This window comes from Oncorhynchus clarkii, unplaced genomic scaffold (assembly GCF_045791955.1).
Source record: "Oncorhynchus clarkii lewisi isolate Uvic-CL-2024 unplaced genomic scaffold, UVic_Ocla_1.0 unplaced_contig_10333_pilon_pilon, whole genome shotgun sequence".
NCBI classification, from domain to species: Eukaryota; Metazoa; Chordata; class Actinopteri; order Salmoniformes; family Salmonidae; genus Oncorhynchus; species Oncorhynchus clarkii.
This window is the reverse complement of record NW_027259527.1, coordinates 7,501-20,049: the sequence shown is the minus strand read 5'-3', so window position 1 is coordinate 20,049 and position 12,549 is coordinate 7,501. Positions and strand designations below refer to the sequence as shown.

The following is a 12,549-nucleotide window of genomic DNA, read 5'->3' as shown; positions in this document are numbered from 1 at the left end:
ATATATACGAATTGTAATCTGCCTAGTTCCATCTTTCACTAACTCAGTGGCCTTGTGGTCCGAGTGTCTGCCGCCAGGTTGGGAGTTCAATCCCCGCCCAAGTCCTATCAAAGACTGTATAAATGGGACCTTGGTACTGAAGTGGGCATAACGGTAAAGCCCTGTAAAAAAAAAAAACGTTTCCTTGTGAAACGGGAGCTATGTTTCCACCGACTTGCATAAACCAGTTTTTGTCAAATGTGACAGATATACTTAGTGTTTCACCTCACTGTTGAAATGTTTGTTCCATAAAAAGCTTTCTACATTCCATTGTGGCGTTTTAATAAACTAACCAATTAAACTCTCTAGAATAATCTGGAATAATTGTAACATAATTTGGTCCTTGGGGCTGTGACTCTATTGTTTACAGTGCCTTTATGTATGTCAACCTGTATGTCAGTCAATGTGAGAGGTGCAGCACGTTGCCAGTTAACCCTAAAGCCCAATCTTCCCTTCTCATCATCATCAACATCATTATCAATTATAGCTCTATTATGTTCTTGTTGGACAGTGATAGTCTATGAATACATTAACTTATTTGCAAACAAACAAAACAGCACACAGATCTTTAGTATCTATGTGGTGTAAAACATGTTTAATTAGCCATAAGAACAGCGGAGACAGAGCTATAATTCCCTGCTCAGCTATGCTCCAAGCACCTCTCCACCAACGGGGCAGTCATCTGCACTTTCCCGGGGTGGGATTGGGACGGAACCAACCTGGAGAGGTCGGAACACTTCAAGAACGAATTTAAGTCCCTGTTAATGTAAAAAAAATCCATGGTTGACCTCTTGTGGCGTCAGCAGAAACAACTATTCTGCTGTGCCTCCGAAAAGTGAGTACACGGATTCTCAGCACACGCTGAGATTTGTTCTCTTTCCAAGGTTGAAAAACGATTAACCTCACCTGTCATTCATTGTTGTTTCAGTGAATCTGGGTATCTTCGGGTATAAATTGACAACTTCATATGAGGCTGTCGTTTACTCGAGCTGCAGGTTTTAGCCTCCGAAACTGTCCGCGGTGGACCGCTCAGGTGAGCTGCGTTCAGGAGTATCAATGAGAAGGGAAGATTGGGCTTTAGGGTTACCTGGCAACGTGCTGCACCTCGCAAATTACCTGACATACAGGTTGATATGCTGCTGAGAATATTAGGTGTAAAACCTTAATATACACTGTGCCAAACCCTCCCCTAACCTGGATGACACTGGGCCAATTGTGCACCAACTTTGTGACTACCGATCACGGCCGGATGTGATACAGCCCGAAATGGCACCCTATTCCCTATTTAGACCACTATTTTACACCAGAGCCCTATGGAACCCTATTCCCTATTTAGTGCACTACTTTAGACCAGGACCCATAGGGCTCATAACATATAGGGAACATATAGGGAATATATAGGGAACATATAGGGAATATACAGGGCATATATGGAACATATAGGGAACATATAGGGAACATAGGGAACATATAGGGAATATATAGGGCATATATGGAACATATATGGAACATATAGGGAACATAGGGAACATATAGGGCATATATAGGGAACATATAGGGCATATATGGAACACATAGGGAATATATAGGGAACATATAGGGCATATATAGGGCATATATGGAACATATAGGGAACATATAGGGAACATAGGGAACATATAGGGCATATATAGGGAATATATAGGGAACATATAGGACATATATAGGGAATATATAGGGCATATATTTGGAATATATAGGGAACATATAGGGCATATATAGGGAATATATAGGGAACATATAGGGCATATATAGGGAATATATAGGGAACATATAGGACATATATAGGGAATATATAGGGCATATATATGGAATATATAGGGAACATATAGGGCATATATAGGGAATATATAGGGAACATATAGGGCATATATAGGGAATATATAGGGAACATATAGGGCATATATAGGGAACATATAGGGCATATATAGGGAATATATAGGGAACATATAGGGCATATATGGAACACATAGGGAATATATAGGGAACATATAGGGCATATATGGAACATATATGGAACATATAGGGAACATATAGGGAACATATATGGCATATATAGGGAATATATAGGGAACATATAGGGCATATATGGAACACATAGGGAATATATAGGGAACATATAGGGCATATATAGGGCATATATGGAACATATTGGGAATATATAGGGAACTATAATAGGAATATATAGGGAATATAGGGACTATAGGGAATAGGGTGCCATTTGGGACAAAACTATAGTCAGACAGTCATGTGATTGTCAGAGGGGTTGGCTAAAAGCAAGCACACAGATCTGGGACCAGCCTGTGAAACGATAGCTTCACTCTGATGTTAGTCTGACTGGGGTTTAACTGTGAACTGAGATCAAATGGCATGTCTGTACTGTGTCATCTCTGGTGTCTATTCTGGGCAGGGGGGGAATTGGGAAAGCCCCATGGTCTGTGTGCTCCACTTCTTAGGGTTTGGTGTAATCTTTTAACTTCTCCACTAGCGGGTAGATGTTCTCTCTGTCTACAGTACATCAGGATCCCTGCAAATAGGTTACCACTGGCTTCTATAGCGACAAAGTCGGAGTCCACAGCCACAAAGTCAAATTCTACAGCCACACAGTTAAAATGGTCTAATTTAAAATTAGGGATAGGCTAACGTTTCCCAAACTGTTTTGGCCCGTGACCCCATTTTGATCCCCCCCAAAAAGCGGACCCAAGAGAATCAGGACACGTGTTTAACATCCCATCCAATGAATGGCACCCAACACAGGGCAATGTCCCCAATCACTGCCCTGGGGCATTGGGATAAAAACAAATTTGACCAGAAGAAAGAGTGCCTCCTACTGGACCTCCGACACCACTTCCAGCAGCATCTGGTCTCCTATCCAGGGACCAACCTTGCATAGCTTCAGAGGCAAGCCAGAATTTGGACGCAGGGTGGTATGCTGCTAGTCATAATTTGAGTTATGACAGTCTATTACAAATCAGTCTGACAGTACTTTTTGACAGTATTTCAGTCTGAAGAAAGTTTGGTTTGAAGTGACTGAAATACATCAGCAAAGTAGTGGGAGGTTCAGAACACCACCAGGCAGTACTTTTGGTTGATCTCCTGTGTAGAAAAGAGCATCATCATTGATTATGTTATTTTTCCCTCAGTCTGATTTAGTGCCTGGTCTTGTTCCACTTGGGGTCGCGTCCCCTAGTTTGGGAAACTGATTTAGTGAATGGTCTTGTTCCACTTGGGGTTGCGTCTCCTAGTTTGGGAAACTGATTTAGTGAATGGTCTTGTTCCACTTGGGGTTGCGTCTCCTAGTTTGGGAAACTGATTTAGTGAATGGTCTTGTTCCACTTGGGTTCGCGTCCCCTAGTTTGGGAAACTGATTTAGTGCCTGGTCTTTTCCCACTTGGGTTCGCGTCTCCTAGTTTGGGAAACTGATTTAGTGTCTGGTCTTGTCCACTCTGAATCCTGTGAGGTTTCTTGGTATTGTTGTGGAGGGATATTTTGTAGCATAAACGGTTTAAAAGATAGAGCCACGCTCTGCTACTGACCTAACCACTGTTCTATGACCCAAGCAGGATTTTATTTATTTTATTTCAGTGTTTCTTGTTCCACTTGGGGTCGCGTCCCCTAGTTTGGGAAACTGATTTAGTGCCTGGTCTTGTCCCACAGGGGGTCACGGCCCCTAGTTTGGGAAACTGATTTAGTGCCTGGTCTTGTCCCACATGGGGTCACGGCCCCTAATTTGGGAAACGCTGGTTAGGCGTAAAGTTAGCAGTGAGGTTAAGGTTAAGGTTAGGTTGAAAATCACATTTTAAGAGGGTACATTTTAGAAAAGGGAGAGGTTTATGATTTTGTGCATATTCCCCTAACCCTGTTTGTCACAACCTGCTCCTCTCATACAATGACAGGTGTATTGATTGGGAAAGTTCCTTGTGACATTTATGCTGCGTTGGCTTGCTATCGGAGTTATCATAAGTTCCTAGTTATAACTGGGAAGTTTGACTTGGAACAACCATTCAAATCGGAATTACAAGTGAAAAACACATTTTCAAACAACATATAAAAACAAATCCGTTTTTGACAACTACAATATGGGTAAGGTATAATGTGGCTAGTTTGATCATAGTCTCAATGTGCAGCAATCTAGCTAATTTAACCATAAGCAACATTAACTAGCTTATCATATTGGTTGAATAATTGCACCGACCAAAATGCACATGAATGAAACAAAGTCGTATTTCCGACGCTACGGCTAGGAAATAGGAATCTCCGACGGGGCAGATGAACGCAGCATTAGTGCCCCCCTGGAGCGCGCCCACTAACGACTTCTGATTGGTCAGAGGCTTGGGTTCCTCGAAGCGACAAGGTGTGCCCCCTTGGTGTCCCAACTTGTCAACACGGCGTGGTAAGAGATATTACGCACAAACAACCGTAGGCTAGAGAAGAGGAGAAGTCATTTAACTTCAGAACAAACTTTTTTGTTGTGTTCACTAGCATACATTTAATGAGACATTTGGCTGTGTTGTATCTGTCGTTACACTCACCATTACCAGTTGAAACTTGGTGGAACTTCAAATGAACCGTTTTTATTTTTCTGGAATAGCCAACGACCAACGCCGGACTACAAACCTATCACAACATTGTTGCTGTCCCCAGGGTTGTGCTTTCCAGCTGTAGCGGACTATGGCGGTGCGCTCGTTATACGGCTTGAATCCGACGTCTGTAACTGTAGCCAATGACTGTAGTCTTTCTCCCCAATAATACTACAGTATTTGCCGGGTCTGTATCTGCCGGGTCAGTATCTGCCGGGTCAGCGGCACACGCTCTGCGGGCAGAGTGCTGACGGACTTGTCGCGCCACGAACGAAATCCTCCCGGTAATACATAGGCTAGGAGGTAAGTAGACCTTCAACATAACGGAATGCAAAATGTTGATATTGAAAAAATAACTTTTTAGCGTAGGCCTATCTATGTATTTTTTCTCCTGGGTATGCTATTTTGTTGTCGGTTGCATAACATGGAAAACATAAATGTGTTGTCCTCCCGCAAAATATGGTTGCTTGATAGTTTGCATATCTTGACCCCATGCCCTTTGGCCTACAGACTATATTTACGCTTACGGACAAGGTCTGTTGTTACCACAGCAACATGACACCTTGCCTTCCCAGTTGCGCGATAGTTTTCTCTGTGCACGGTACAAGGAACATTCACTTGTTCTATTCGCATTCTCAAAACCAATCAGTATATCGTACAATATTGATTATGGTTAGGCAAAGGTGCATTAAAATATCTATATTTTGTAAACCTTTTTTGATACTGGAGTATGCGCGTAAAAAACGCGCTAACTCGGGATAATACGGCTTTTATGATACGGCAGTGTTGCAACGCCCATGGTGGGGTTTTACTCTCCGATTGAGATATTTGGGATTACCCGTTTTCTGCTTGGGTTGGATAGGAGATTTTTTATTTTTTACATGCCACACACGACAGAAGTGGGGGTGGGGCTGGTTGTGTTGGGCAGCATGTTGCTTGTGTCAGCTGCTCAGAACAGATCAGTGGCCAATATCCACAAAACAACTCAAGAGTAGGAGTACTGGTCTAGGATCAGGTCCCCACCTGTCCATATCATCATATTCAATACTATGTCAAATGTAAAATTGATCCTAGATCATCGCTCCTACCTCTGAGACACTTTGTGAATGGGCCCAGTCCATTATCTACAGACAGTACAGATAAACCAGTGTGTCTGGTAGGAGTGTTAGTCATTATCTAAAGACAGTACAGACCGTTACAACTGTTGTCTTATTTTCCTCCTTCTGCATTTCCCATTATAGTTCTCTATATATAGGGAATAGAGTGTAGTTTCCATTATAGTTCTCTATATATAGGGAATACAGTGTACTTTCCCATTATAGTTCTCTATATATAGGGAATAGAGTGTAGTTTCCATTATAGTTCTCTATATATAGGGAATACAGTGTACTTTCCCATTATAGTTCTCTATATATAGGGAATAGAGTGCAATTTCCCATTATAGTTCTCTATATATAGGGAATAGAGTGTAATTTACCATTATAGTGCTCTATATATATATAGGGAATAGAGTGTAATTGACCATTATAGTGATCTATATATAGGGAATAGAGTGTAATTTCCAATTATAGTTCTCTATATATAGGGAATAGAGTGTAATTTCCAATTATAGTTCTCTATATATAGGGAATAGAGTGTAATTTCCAATTATAGTTCTCTATATATAGGGAATAGAGTGTAATTTCCAATTATAGTTCTCTATATATAGGGAATAGAGTGTAATTTCCAATTATAGTTCTCTATATATAGGGAATAGAGTGTAATTTCCAATTATAGTTCTCTATATATAGGGAATAGAGTGTAATTTCCAATTATAGTTCTCTATATATAGGGAATAGAGTGTAATTTCCAATTATAGTTCTCTATATATAGGGAATAGAGTGTAATTTCCAATTATAGTTCTCTATATATAGGGAATAGAGTGTAATCAAAACAAATCAAGTAAAATGTTATTTGTCACATACACATGGTTAGCAGATGTTAATGCGAGTGTAGCGAAATGCTTGTGCTTCTAGTTCCGACAATGCAGTAATAACCAATGAGTAATCTAACCTAACAATTCCACAACTACTACCTTATAATTCCCATTATAGTGCTCTATATATAGGGAATAGAGTGTAATTTCCCATTATAGTGCTCTATATATAGGGAATACAGTGTCATTTCCATTATAATGCTCTATATATAGGGAATACAGTGTCATTTCCATTATAATGCTCTATATATAGGGAATACAGTGTCATTTCCATTATAATGCTCTATATATAGGGAATACAGTGTCATTTCCATTATAATGCTCTATATATAGGGAATACAGTGTCATTTCCATTATAATGCTCTATATATAGGGAATACAGTGTCATTTCCATTATAATGCTCTATATATAGGGAATACAGTGTCATTTCCATTATAATGCTCTATATATAGGGAATACAGTGTCATTTCCATTATAATGCTCTATATATAGGGAATACAGTGTCATTTCCATTATAATGCTCTATATATAGGGAATACAGTGTAATTTCCATTATAATGCTCTATATATAGGGAATACAGTGTCATTTCCATTATAATGCTCTATATATAGGGAATACAGTGTCATTTCCATTATAATGCTCTATATATAGGGAATACAGTGTCATTTCCCATTATAATGCTCTATATATAGGGAATACAGTGTCATTTCCATTATAGTGCTCTATATATAGGGAATACAGTGTCATTTCCATTATAATGCTCTATATATAGGGAATACAGTGTCATTTCCATTATAATGCTCTATATATAGGGAATACAGTGTCATTTGGAATGCCACCAGAGTCAGTGCCATTGAAGCTGCCTGACACACTTATGAGGATGGAAATAGTAAGAGAGGAGTACATTCTGCCACATATACTGTACACACACACACACTGTACACACACTGTACACACACACTGTACACACACACTGTACACACACTGTACACACACACACACACGCACACACACACACACACACACACACACACACACACACACACACACACACACACACACACCTTATAATGCTCTTGCTCAGTGTTTTCCTGACCACATGACCTGACCAGGACATTTTCTGTAACTAGAGCTTTGAGGTTTTCCTGGTCGGGACACTTCTGATGACAGTAAGATGAATCACTTACTGTACTGTACACTGTTACCACCCCCTCTCTTTTATCCACCCTCTCTATACCTCTTCCACCCTCTCTATACCTCTTCCACCCCCTCTCTTTTATCTACTCTCTCTATACCTCTTCCACCCTCTCTATACCTTTTCCACCCCCTCTCTTTTACCCACTCTCTCGGTCTCTCTGTCTCTCTCTCTCTGTCTCTCTGTCTCTCTCTATCTCTCTGTCTCTCTCTCTCTCTGTCTCTCTGTTTCTCTCTCACACACACCGTTGAGATATCGGAACTCATTGGGAAACCTCATGTCATTCATTTGGGCAAAACATTGACAAACAAAACCATGTTCTGTTCTGGTTGTTATTCGACAGTGTTGCTAAGTAACCTAATTCCACCCTACCTAAGCATGAGACAGTGTTGAACAGAAGACACACGGGCATCTCGCTCTGGAAGACAGCTCTTCTAAGGAAATCCTGGAAGATTTCTGAAGTTGTAAAATTTGGGTGGAAGTCTCTGTCTGACTGTCAACGCTTCAGCCAAACATCTGCTGATTTTTCCATCAAAAAAATAAATAATCTTCTCAGATTCCATTCCTGAAACTGGAACTAAATATTCCAACTGATTATTCCAACGAAGAAGAATTCCATTTCGTACTACATTCTGCAAGTTTCTGGGTTGCCTGTTTTCTTAAGATGTTTCTGCAACATAGTCTTGGGTCGAGGTATGCAAGGAGGAAATCGAGTGTGAAAAAAGGAGAAGTTGTAGAAAGGAAGGAAGGAGAAGAAATGAAAGAGGAGGAAAACAAGAAAGAAGAAATGTGGGTGTTTGTTGCAGATGTTAAAAGGTGTTCATTTTCTGTTACTACAAGTTACAATTGTTGGAGACAAATGTGGTATTGAAAATTCATGTCTTAATGTATGTGGAATATAGGGTACTCAGTCGGTACCTGAAACGTTCTTGAAATGTTAGTTTTTTTAGTCTTTGAAAACTACGTTCTTGAAACGTATTTTTTTAGTCTTTGAAAACTACGTTCTTGAAACGTTTTTTTTGCTCTTTGAAAAGTACTTTCTTGAAATAGTTTTTTGCTCTTGGAATTATTTTTATTGAAGCGTTCTTGAGAGGTTCTTGTTCTTGATAAGTACGTTCTTAAAACGTCCAATCTTAAAACGTTCTTGCTATTGAAAAGTACACTTGAAGTGTTATTGCTCTTGAAAAGTACGGTCCTTAAACATTCAGCTGATGTGTTTTCCAGCCTGTCTGTACGTAATGCCAGCGGAGGCATTTGGCCTGCTAGGCAAAGCTAAGGGGGCTAGAGGTTAGAGTGCTGCTCCCGAGACAACAGAAGCCATTGTTAAACCACTCTGTGTCCCCTCTCATACACACTTATGCGCTCCCACACACACACACACACACACACACAAAGACGTACGCACATACATGTACACACAAATTTGTGTGCGTGTATACACACACACACACACACATACACACATACCCACCCCTGGGTGACCGCCGAGCATTGTGGGAAGGGGATCTCATATTTCCCTGGAGAGGAAGGAGTGTTCCGCTGCTTCCTGTTTTCTGTGTCCCGTGGTGGAAACATCCTATCCAGTGAGATGGGAATGAGGTCGGGTCAGGATGACCCCTTGAATAGAAGCTGCTCCTGGAAAAATCTAAAAGTCCCACAACAATGGATCTCATGTTAAAGTTGGATCAAACTCTCATCTCCTTAATCCCAGAGGAAGTAGTTGATCCAGGTTAAACCCACTACTAGACTGAAAACAATCTGGGTCAGATTCTGTCTGTAATGGGCCTGATTCCAAACAGAGAAAGTGTTTCTGTCTGCAATGGGCCTGATTCCAAACAGAGAAAGTGTTTCTGTCTGCAATGGGCCTGATTCCAAACAGAGAAAGTGTTTCTGTCTGTAATGGGCCTGATTCCAATCAGAGAAAGTGTTTCTGTCTGTAATGGGCCTGATTCCAATCAGAGAAAGTGTTTCTGTCTGTAATGGGCCTGATTCCAAACGGAAAAAATGTTTTTGTCTGTAATGGGCCTGATTCCAAACGGAAAAAGTGTTTTTGTCTGTAACGGGCCTGATTCCAAACGAAAAAAGTGTTTTTGTCTGTAATGGGCCTGATTCCAAACGGGAAAAGTGTTTTTGTCTGTAATGGGCCTGATTCCAAACGGGAAAAGGGTTTTTGTCTGTAATGGGCCTGATTCCAAACGGGAAAAGTATTTCTGTCTGTAATGGGCCTGATTCCAAACAGGAAAAGTGTTTCTGTCTGAAATGGGCCTGATTCCAAACGGGGAAAGCGTTTCTGTCTGTAATGGGCCTGATTCCAAACAGAAAACGTATCCCTTTCCTTGTCACAAATTTTCTGTTCATTTCTTGTGTTCTGCAGGCCAGAGATTCTGTGGTCAGCCATGCCTGTCCCCCCTCCTCCCCCTCCCCCTGCACCCCCTCCACCTCCACCACCCTGTACTGCTCACCCACCACAGGTAAGATACACACACACACACACACACATACACACATACATACACACACACACACACACACACACACACACACACACACACACACACACACACACACACACACACACACCATGTGTCAGCCACCTGTCTGTTATTTGCATAATTTATTAGAGGTACAGTTACCATAGGTTGCTGGTGTCATATTTACAGAGTAAGTGCTCTGTGTTCTCATGTTAAATTTCATTTGATGGCTGGCAAAGCATGTCTATATAGGTCAGCGTGTCTTTTTCTGACCTGGTGTAAGTTTGATATTCCTCACACTGACAAAGATATGTCCCTTTGTAATGTACTCTCTCTCCCGCTCTCTCTCTCTCTCTCTCTCTCTCTCTCCTCTCTCTCTCTCTCTCTCTCTCTCTCTCTCTGTCTGTCTCTGTCTCTCCCTCTCTGTCTCTGTCTCTCCCTCTCCCCCTCTCTCTCTCTCTGTCTATCTCTCTCTCGCTCTCTGTCTGTCTCTCTCTCTCGCTCTCTCTCTGTCTCTCTCTCTCTCTCTCTCTCTCTCTCTCTCTCTCTCCCTCTGTCTCTGTCTCTCCCCCTCTCTCTCTCTCTCTCTCTCTCTCTCTCTCTCTCTGTCTGTCTCTCCCTCTCTGTCTCTGTCTCTCCCTCTCCCTCTCTCTGTCTGTCTCTCTCTCTCTCTCTGTCTCTCCCTCTCTCTCTCTCTCTCTGTCTCCCCCTCTGTCTTTCTCTCTCTCTCTCTGTCTCCCCCTCTCTGTCTCTCAAATGTCATATTATGTCGATATACAGTGTTGTTACAATGTGCAAAAAGTTAAAGTACTAAAGGGAAAATAAATGAACATAAATAGTTACTGTTGGTAATGTTGTTGAGACCTGTTGCTAACGGGCCGTCTAGTTACTGTTGGTAATGTTGAGACCTGTTGCTAACGGGCCGTCTAGTTACTGTTGGTAATGTTGTTGAGACCTGTTGCTAACGGGACATCTAGTTACTGTTAGTAATGTTGTTGAGACCTGTTGCTAACGGGCTGTCTAGTTACTGTTGGTAATGTTGTTGAGACCTGTTGCTAACGGGCTGTCTAGTTACTGTTGGTAATGTTGTTGAGACCTGTTGCTAACGGGCCGTCTAGTTACTGTTGGTAATGTTGTTGAGACCTGTTGCTAACGTGCCGTCTAGTTACTGTTGGTAATGTTGTTGAGACCTGTTGCTAACGGGCCGTCTAGTTACTGTTGGTAATGTTGTTGAGACCTGTTGCTAACGGGCCGTCTAGTTACTGTTGATATTGTAGACGAGTGTTGAATAGTACGAAGCACGGGCACTTTCCTGTTTGAGTTTCTGCCTATAGGACGGGAGGAGCAAGATGGAATCGTGGTCAGATTTGCTGAAAGGAGAGCGAGGGGGGGGACCTTGTAAACATCCCTGAAGTTTGAATAGCATTGGCCGAGAGTCTTAGTAGCGCAAGAAGGACAGTCAATATGTTGATAGAATTTCGGCAGCCTAGTCCTCAGATTTGTTTTGTTAAAATCCCCAGCTACAATAAATGCAGCCTCAGGATATGTGGTTTCCAGTTTGCGTAAAGTCCAGTGAATCTTGCTGCTGTGATGCCACACTGTGGTTTTTCACCCAATAAATATGGGAGTTTATCAAAATTGGATTTGTTTCTATGGTCATAAATTCCACCTCATTTTGTGGGCAGTTGCTCATAGCCTGTATTCTCCTGAGAGCCAGGCCTTCAGCCTTTCTCACAGAGTCTGTACATAGTCAAAGTTTTCCTTAATTGTGTGTCAGTTACAGTGGTAAGGTATTCTGCCACAGTGTACCCTCTGTTTAGGGCCAAATTTCTTTAAATTATTATTTTTTTACCTTTATTTAACTAGGCAAGTCAGTTAAGAACCAATTCTTATTTTAAATGACGGCCTAGGAACAGTGGGATAACTGCCAGAACGACAGATTTTTTTTTACCTTGTCAGCTCAGGGATTCAATCTTGCAACCTTTCGGGTTACAAGTCCAACGCTGTCAAGTGATTATCTTTTTGTTTCCTCATGATTTGGTTGAGTCTAATTATGTTGCTGTCCTGAGGCTCTGTGGGGTCTGTTTGTGTTTGTGAACAGAGCCCCAGGACCAGCTTGCTTAGGGGACTCTTCTCCAGGTTCATCTCTCTGTAGGTGATGGCTTTGTTATGGAAGGTTTGGGAATCGTTTCCTTTTAGGTGGTTGTAGAATTTAACGGCTCTTTTCTGGATTTGGATAATTATTGGG

General features: G+C 41.4%; 1 long non-coding RNA gene across 1 annotated transcript in view; it reads left to right on the top strand.

Annotated features, from left to right (window-relative positions):
- Window positions 1-4,463: 4,463 nt before the first annotated feature.
- The window catches only part of LOC139400286 (uncharacterized), an 8,958-nt gene continuing 872 nt past the window's right edge, over window positions 4,464-12,549 (top strand). Inside the window, exons 1-2 of the long non-coding RNA XR_011632468.1 lie at window positions 4,464-4,961; window positions 10,205-10,301. This is a non-coding gene — a long non-coding RNA (uncharacterized lncRNA). The remainder of the gene's footprint in view (window positions 4,962-10,204; window positions 10,302-12,549) is intronic.